The sequence below is a fragment of the Elephantulus edwardii genome, unplaced genomic scaffold (genome assembly GCF_000299155.1).
Source record: "Elephantulus edwardii isolate Elephantulus edwardi_28Jun2011 unplaced genomic scaffold, EleEdw1.0 scaffold00057, whole genome shotgun sequence".
Lineage (NCBI taxonomy): Eukaryota > Metazoa > Chordata > Mammalia > Macroscelidea > Macroscelididae > Elephantulus > Elephantulus edwardii.
In genome coordinates, this window is record NW_006399807.1 from 7975359 (window position 1) to 7984318 (window position 8960).

General features: G+C 38.5%; 1 pseudogene; it reads left to right on the plus strand.

Annotated features, from left to right (window-relative positions):
- The first annotated feature begins 7418 nt into the window (after positions 1 to 7418).
- On the plus strand, positions 7419 to 8292 carry LOC102850294 (annotated as a pseudogene).
- The last annotated feature ends 668 nt before the right edge of the window (positions 8293 to 8960 follow it).

Below are 8960 nucleotides of genomic sequence, written 5' to 3' on the forward strand. Positions count from 1 at the left end.
CACTGAGTCAATCCACCTCATCGAGGGTCCTCCTCTCCCACTCTGTCTCTCCACCCTCCCAACCATGACGTCCCTCTCCAAGGACTAGTCCCTCCTTGCTACATGTCTGAAGTATGTCAGACTAAGCTTCAGAATCCTAACCTCCAAGGAGCAGACTGGCTTCACCCTCTTGAGGACAAACCTGTTTGTTTTCCTAGCAGTCCATGATATATTCAACTCTTCTCAAGCACCACAGCTTGAAGGTATCAATTCTCCTTCTATCATCCCTAGTCACTGTCCACATGGCCTGTATCAGGCGCACCTCAATCTCCAGACTAGCATTGTTGTTCTTCAGTACTTAACCCTATTAACAATGAATCTGAGCCTGGCTCTATCCTATTCAGTCCTCCTCATCTCTGAGCCCATTATTACAGTCATTGTGTTGATCCATCTCCTTGAGGGTCTTCTTCTCTTTTGCTAACCCTCCACGTTTCCAAATATGATGTCCGTGTCCAAAGACCAACCTCCTAACAACACGCCCACTATACTTTGGGGGTAGTTATATTCTGTTACATGAGGCTGTTATAAGTTGGAATAAACTAGATAGCACAACAGCAACCATAGCATTCTTATTTTAACAGCTGAAGTGATTTTCTAAAAATTTAAGTCAAAGAGTGACATCTTTCCATTTCACTGGTAGCTTCTTCCATATAACTCAGGACAAAAGCTAAATCTTAACAATGGTCTACATGGTCCTTCATTATCATCTTTCTCTTTACTTCACTAACTTCTATTACTACTTTTTTCGGTGTTTCTTCTTTGAGCAATCCCTGCCCACTTCTCGCCCAACCCTTCATATCCTCACATTCAGATAGCTCACTCTTTCACTTTATGTCCTTATTCAGATGCTAAATATCTAGTTGGGCTTTTTTTACAATTTTGTGTCATTGTCACCCTGAACCAGTTGCCATCAAGTCTATTCCAACTGATGGCAACCCTACATGTCTATGAAGAAATACACTACAAAGTGTTTTCAATAGTTACTTTTATTGAAAGTAGATTTTTTTGACCTTTCCTCCAAGTCACTTCTGGGAATACTAGAACCTCCAAACCTTCTGTCAGCAGTCCAACGCACTAACTACACCACCTCTGAATAAAAGTATTTATTATAGGGTCATTCTGAGTTGTACTCAACCTAACAACAAAAACAACAACCCGTACCAAGAATCTCATTAGCTTTAACGTTCAGAAGTTTCTATCTCCTCATAGCAGGTTGGCTGAAAATGTTTACACATCATGGTTGACTGGTGTCCAAGCTGGTAGAAGCTCCATCTGTTCTCGTGCTTCCAAGATAGTTGAAAAATGAAAAAGAGATAATAGTAAATCATGCACTAGCTCTTCAACTCTCTGAAAGTGATATGTGTCAACTTGATTCACTTGCAGCCACACCTGATCCAAAGGGAGAGGGAAAACCAGTTCTACCAAGTTCCCATGAAGATGGCAATATTTTTGCAATATTTTTAATTGCTTCAATGTTTATGACAGAGATAGATTCAAGAATATCTTTGGAAAATTTTAAATAACCAACGAAACTAAATTAATATATACATTTCTATTTAATAAATGCATTTCTAAATACTAGAAATGAAACAAGCAAAAAAAGTGCCATCCACATATCTAAGAAAAAAAATGTAGATATGTTTTTAAATGGAAACAATAAACCATAATGACAGAATTAAAATTTTAATCTTACTACATATTAAATTAAATGTAAATGGGATAAGCTTTAAGCTTGGTTCAATCAAACAAAATAAAAGATTAGATGAGGGACCAGTAAAGTAAAGTCCTTGGGCCAAATCTAGCCCTGTCTCTGGTTTTGTAAATAAAAATTTTTGAAACAATTGTGCCTGTCTGTTTACACACTGTTTCTTTTATCCTATAACAGCAGAGGCGAGTAATAGCAATAGAGACCTATAGACCACAAAGTCTAAAATACTTTTTTATTACTTAAAAAAAAAGTTTACTGAACCCAAGGTTAAATGATGCAATAATACTTTTATCAGCTCCAGTGTAGTTGGCTTTGAGTTACTACGGAGGCCCCATGCATATCCACATAAATGCCGGTACGCTCAAGTCCATTGTTACGGTTCCTGTGTGTTTTGCGTGCCTTCCAACTTAGAGATATCCTCTTCCAGCACATTTTAGACTATATCAGACTATGTATAAATCTATTGGGATACATGGGGTTTTTTCACTGTTTAATTTTCAAAAGTAGATCACCAGGTCTTTATTTCTTCTTAGTCTATCGTAGTTTGGAACCTCTGCTGAGTTGAAACCTATCCACTATGTTGTTGTTATTGTCAGGTCTTATCAGGTCTGCTATAACGTATAATGATTCTTTGAACAACAGATTGGAGTCTTTCCCTAGCCTGTGCCATCTTCACAATCTCCAAAGTACTAAAGCACGTTGTTATGATACTTGTGTTAATCTATCACATTGAGGGTCATCCTCTCTTTCTCTGACCCTCTATTTTTACATCCATCTTTCCAAGTATGATGTCTCTGTCCTATAAATAACCCCACCTAGCAACATACTCAAAGTATGTGAGATGAAGCTTTATCATCTTAGCCTCAACCAGGTGGTTTGACACAATGACTGCAGCCATAGGCTTGAGTGTATGAGAGATTGTGAGGATACCACAAGATAGGACAGGGTTCAGATCTGTTCATCATAGGGTCACTGTGAGTCATACTTGGCTTAGCAGCACCTAACAAAACAATAACTACCTTTCCCAGCTTAATGTTTTGTTGCAAGGACGGCCTCTCCTAAAAGGGATATGTGATTAGGTATTATTGTCATGACAGGAGTCCAGAACTAAGGCTGCATTGTGGAGCGGACTTAGGGGGAGGGATTGTATGACAATGGAAGAATTTTTCTTTTACTTTTCAAAGAGAAGAACGAAGTGGAGGGGAGGGGTGGGCAGGGAGAAAAGTGCAACAATGAATAAATGGAAATCCAAAATCTCTGTAAATTTTCATTAAAATTAATAAAAATAAAAATAATAACATGCCCAAAATGAGTGCCTCTTAAGAAAAACCCTAGTTATACTTCCTCCAAGACAGATTTCTTTGTTCCTTCAAATATCCATGGAATATTAAATATTCTCCAATACTATATTTCAAAGGCAGCTGCTCTTCTTTAGTTTCCTTCATTTGTTGTTAATAAACATAAGTAAACATTTTTCTGGTGTTCTTTAAGTCAGGATTCATCTGAAATCAGTAATTTTATCCTTCATTCCACAGCCTCTTCTAAATCCAACTTGAATTTCTGGCAGTTCTCTATTGATGTACTATTCCAACCATTTTAAAATAATGTTCAGCATGATGACACTTGCATGTAGTATTAATGATATTGTTCAATAATTTCTGCACTCTGTTACATCATCGTTTGTTTGTTTTTTTAAAGGAAATCTCTTCAATCAATTGTCTGGCTAGGTAGCTGTCTTCCAGTTTTTTGGCAGAGTAGCGAGCACACCCAGGAGTGCATGTGTTTCCTGAAACACTCCAACTGGCATTCCATCAATTCTTGGAGCCAGTTCCTTTAGTGCAACATGAATGTCTCCCTTATCCCTGGTTCTTGATCATATATTACTCTCTGGAATTTTTTTTAGTATTGACCAGTTCTTTTAGTACAGTGACTCTGTATTTCCTCCATTTCTTAAAAGTTTTATATTGGTTTGCATGCATAATTCATATATATTGTGTTTCACACTTTCTTACATTGACATTGTGTTTCATACAATTATTCTCATACACTGTGTTTTTTAAAATTAATCACCATTGACTCTGCCTACCATTACCCTATCTTTTCAGGTCCTTGGCAGATCTTTTCCAGTTCCTTTACCCACTCCCTTCATGTACCAACTTGCCTCCACCTTTTTTTGATGTCTCCTGCATCTTTAAATATTCTACTTATAGAATTCTTCATTATTGCGGCTCAAGGTTTGGGTTTACTCTGTATTTCAGCTTGAGAAATGCCAAGCATTTTCTTCCTTTTTGATTTTCTGACTTCAGCTCTTTGCATTTGTCATTATAAGACTTTTTTTTCTTGAGCTGACCTTTGAGAGCTTTTGTTTCTCACATCAACATTCTTTCCCCTTGTCTTGGTTTCTTTGCAAGGTTCAGTCTTTTCTGACGTCCAGTTCGGTATCTATCCCAAATAAATTTAAAAAACCATCTCAAGAATAGATAATGATTGATGACTAGAAAAGTTGCAGGATGACATAAAGAAAGCAAAAGGTTATTACAAAGACAAGGCAAGAAAGGAAAGAGCAAAATAGATGCCAGAAACAATTTGTTCACTGTCAGTGACCCTACTAGTATTTAAAAGACCAGTGGTATAGCCTCTAGCATTATAGTAACCACCATAATATAACAAAGAAGAGTAACAAAGTATGATAAAGAAACATGAATTGCTATTGGGATAGAGTCACCTCATAGCTGACCCCCTAATGGGTTTCCAGAGGCTGTAAATCACACAAAAGGAGATTATCCACCTCCCTCCCGTGGAGCTACTTCCAGAGAGGAACCAACTCACTATGAACTACACCACCAGAGCTCCCTATGGCAAAGGTAACAAAGTGTGACAAAAACTCAAAATTCAAACTCATTGCCATGGTTATTAGAACTGAGTCAGAGTGGATCCTTCATAGTGTTTCTTAGAGGACTAGCTAATATACACAGCACAAATAGAAATAAAACAATGATCACAGGATTATCCATTAAGAAGAATGACATTTTAGTGCTAATTAGGTGCACATAAAAAATCTTTGAGTGGTAAAAAAGGAGAAATGGGATCAAAGTAAAAAACAAAACAAACGAAAGGGGGGAAAAAACAAACCTCACACACACTAAAGTCTTTCAATGTTTATAAACTACGTTATCAAATCCTTATGACAAAGTCTTATTTTATTTAATCAATTATAATTCTTACTTTACAATTAATAAAGTAGTCTATAGAAATCAATTATTTAAACTCACAGGAGGAACTAGCTGCTATAATGTTTTAGAAAGGTTTGTCAAACTGACCTGATCCTGTCACGGCCCTGTAGGGAGGAGGTGACTCCAGCAGGTGGGATCCACCAGTTAAGTGCCAGGTTCTCTAATCTGGGGATTTGCCTCTATCTTCCCCATTCCTCCTGTGACCCTGTATGGGCCCTGATCCTCATGATACTGCTAACCTCATGGGTGCTCTACTTTGTTTCTATTGACTTCAACTACTGCTAAGACACCGTGGTGGTACAATGTATAAAGTGTTGGGCTGTTAACCAAAATGTTGATGTTTGAATCCCCAAGTCATTCCACAGGAGAAAGATTCTCTCTCTTAAGGTTCCAGATTTGGAAGACCTGTAAGCAATTTCTATTCTGTTTCCTAGCATGACTATGAGTTGGAATAGACTCAGTAGCATTGGGTTTGTTTGAGTTTAGCTGTTACTCCTTCCGTTCCAGTCCTTTATTTCTAATTCTCATTGTGGTAACGCCTCTCTGACTCCCAGTGACTTTCTTCATTCCAATTTTGGTTTTATTCTAAAAGAACTCTATCTGGCTTGAAGATCAACACAAACCCAACAAAAAGAGTCCAAACTGCTCCTATTAGCAAATGTATTTTTAGGCACAACGTGAATCCTTGTACCTAAAAGAGAAGAAACAGAAATAAAGTCTATTAAATTTTTAGAAAAATATCCAATTCTGCCCTTATAATATACTTATCTTTGTGTGAAATAAATGGTTTGAACTGTGAAATTCTTTCACCTGCTTGAATTTGAAAGCTTTTCTCCTAGTACTATCATCTTATCTTTGTAAACCTGATTATTGCATGTTATCCAAGCAATGAAGCAGACATAGCAAGAGTTACTGGAGAGAAAGCTTACCTAGGAGTCACCAAAGAGACTGTCACTTTACCTTACAGATCAGACAACATGACTTTGGCACATAACCTGCAACTAATTGCGGTACTCAACCAGAGCATTTATAAAGGATAAATAAACAAGTGCAATATTATTAGAAGTTGAGTTCTGTTTAAGATCCATGCTAATGTGAAGTGTTAATACTGTACAGTCTCCTTATATTTTACATTGGCAAGGTAAATAGCACCTGTTTATGCTTTAAAATTTAAGAGATTAAAATGAAAAGAGATTGCAGAACCAAAATGCTAGAAGCATAGAATTTAAGGAATTCCACAGTGCAAATTCTTCAGGCATTGAGATTTTCTCTTCTGCTTGTTTCTTTCTTCCCTTCTTTCTTTCTTGCACTTTATTTTGTTCCTTTGTTATGGTACTCTTGTTGGTGCTAGACAGATAGCCTTACTTCAGAAGGTACTCATTAAATTTTGAGTTAGAAGTGAAGAGAAAGAGCATCTCAGAACAGAGTACAGCAGACCTTTGCTGTACTTTAACTAGGCATGGATAACTAGAGATATAAGCATCAAATGTTTACATGTTTGTCAATAATAACGGAATGATTCTTAACCACTATCCTTAAGTGTGCATCAAGAAACAAAAAGAACTATAAGTTGAATCACTTCTTACTAAAAGTGATCCTCTCTTGGGTTTCTATAACTCTTTACTGAAGGAGACTGTCCATCTTTCTCCCTCATAGCAGTTGGTGGATCCACTGATGTTTCATTTAGCAGCAACAGGGCTCTTTTCTAAATTTGCATACAGCTCCAAAATCAAACCTGTTGCCATTGATTACATTCCAACTCATAGTGATATCACTGAGATAAATAAGATTGTTGGGAATAAGAGCCAGGCCGGTAGCAAAGTTGTTAGAGTAAGTATTTTTATTAATGTTGCAAGAAGATCAGCTGGGGTGAGAAGCATTACCCGTTTCTCCTTGCTCTTACTGGAAATCTACTGACGTGTGCACAGGATTAATTTCAGAAGATTATGCATGTCATCTGCCAAGGGATTTCGTTAAGCATCTTCACAACTGAGTTTCTCTTTCTGGAAGTATGTATGGCAAGGATACAGAACAGCTCTATCTGCACTTTTTCTTTTCCCCAGAAAATGTGAGCTTTCTAGACCTTTATTAATTTTGTAATTTATATCTTACTTTGACCTAGAAAATACTTAAGGGAGACTATAGGTCCTGTACTTAAAACAAAAGTTTTGAAGAAATAATGGTACGGTTAAGAGAACAAATTTAAAAGAGAGGTATCCTTACCTCTCACATCAAACAATTGTATTCTAAATCAAACTGCTTTTTAATTTTTTTGCAGCACACTTTTACCTTCCAGCACACTATTTGTTTTTGTTGATTGCTGTTGAGTCGAGCATGACTCATAGCGGTCCTGCGGATAAAATACCTGAAGCGTCTCTCCACGCTACCCGCACAAGGGTCCATACGGCTTTGTTCTGGTTCCGGCGGAAACTTCCACAATGTCTGGAGCCCTTGATGTCCTGCAGATGAAGGAGGAGGCTATCCCCAAATTCCTTGCAGAAGGAATGCATTTGGGCAGCACCAGCCTTGACATCCAGATGGAACAGTACATCTACAAAAGGAAAAGTGATGGCATCTACATCATAAACCTGAAGAGGACCTGGGAGAAGCTGCTCTTGGCCACTGGCGCCATTGTTGCCATTGAAAATTCAGCTGATGTCAGTGTCATTTCCTCCAGAAATATTGGCCAGAGAGCTGTTCTGAAGTTTGCTGCTGCTACGGGGGCCACTCCAATTGGTGGACAGTTCACTCCTGGAACCTTCACTAACCAGATCCAGGCAGCCGTCAGGGAGCCTCATGTTCTGGTGGTTACCAATCCCAGGGCTGACCACCAACCTCTGACAGAAGCATCTTACGTTAACTTGCCCACCATTGCCCTATGTAACACAGATTCTGCTCTGCGCTACGTAGACATTGTTCTCCCTTGCAACAATAAGGGAGCTCACTCCGTGGGTCTGAAGTGGTAGATGCTGGGGGAAGTCCTGCGCATGTGTGACACGATCTCCCGGGAGCCCCCGTGGGAGGTCATGCCTGATCTGTACTTCTACAGAGATCCAGAAGAGATTGAAAAGGAAGAACAGGCTGCTGCTGAAAAGGCTGTGACCAAGGAGGAGTTTCAGGGAGAACGGATGGCCCCTTCTCCTGAATTCACTGCTGCTCAGCCTGAGGTTACAGACTGGTCCAAAGGCGTCCAGGTGCCCTTCAGCAGTTCCCTTACTGAAGACTGGAGCTCAGCCTGCAACTGAAGACTGGTCTGTAGCCCCCACTGCTCAGGCCACTGAGTGGGTAGGCACCACCACGGAATGGTCTTAAACTGTCTTTTAAAAAGCGGAAATAAGGTTGACAGAAAATAAACAATGCGATTCATAAAAAAAAATTAAGAAGAAAAAAAAAGACCTGAAGCCTTTCCAAATAACTATAGTCATTTCTCAAAGTTCATTGAGTTTCCAGAGGCATTTTGTTTAGGAAGTAGATGCCACTCCTGCTTCCAAGCACACTATAGGCATTAATTAGTATGTTGATTTTTTAAATTAATGTTAGAATACAAGTTTAAGGACAAGTGCCTTTGTTTTCTTCAGAGTGGTTAAGTGCTTGACAGCCAACCAAAACGTTTGTGGATTCAATGGTCAGTGGTTACAACCCATCAGCCCCTCTGCAGGAGGAAGATGTAACAGTTTGCTCCTATGAAGATTTATGGCCTTGGAAATCCTAGCTCATAGATTCAGAACTGGCTTGACACCTGCCCCAGAGGGCAACAGTTTGGTTTTGGTATTACAGCACTGTCTGTCTGTCCTATATCCCCCACTCATGTAATCAGTTTCATATAATAATTCTACAGTTACCAAAAAATACTCGAACTTTTTTTACAATGTGAGTTTTCTTTTACATAATAATCCATTCTAGAACAATTGTGTATAAATCAGGGTGGACAAAGATTTTCTGTTGTTGTTGTTGTTAGGTTCTGACAAGTTGAATATGAC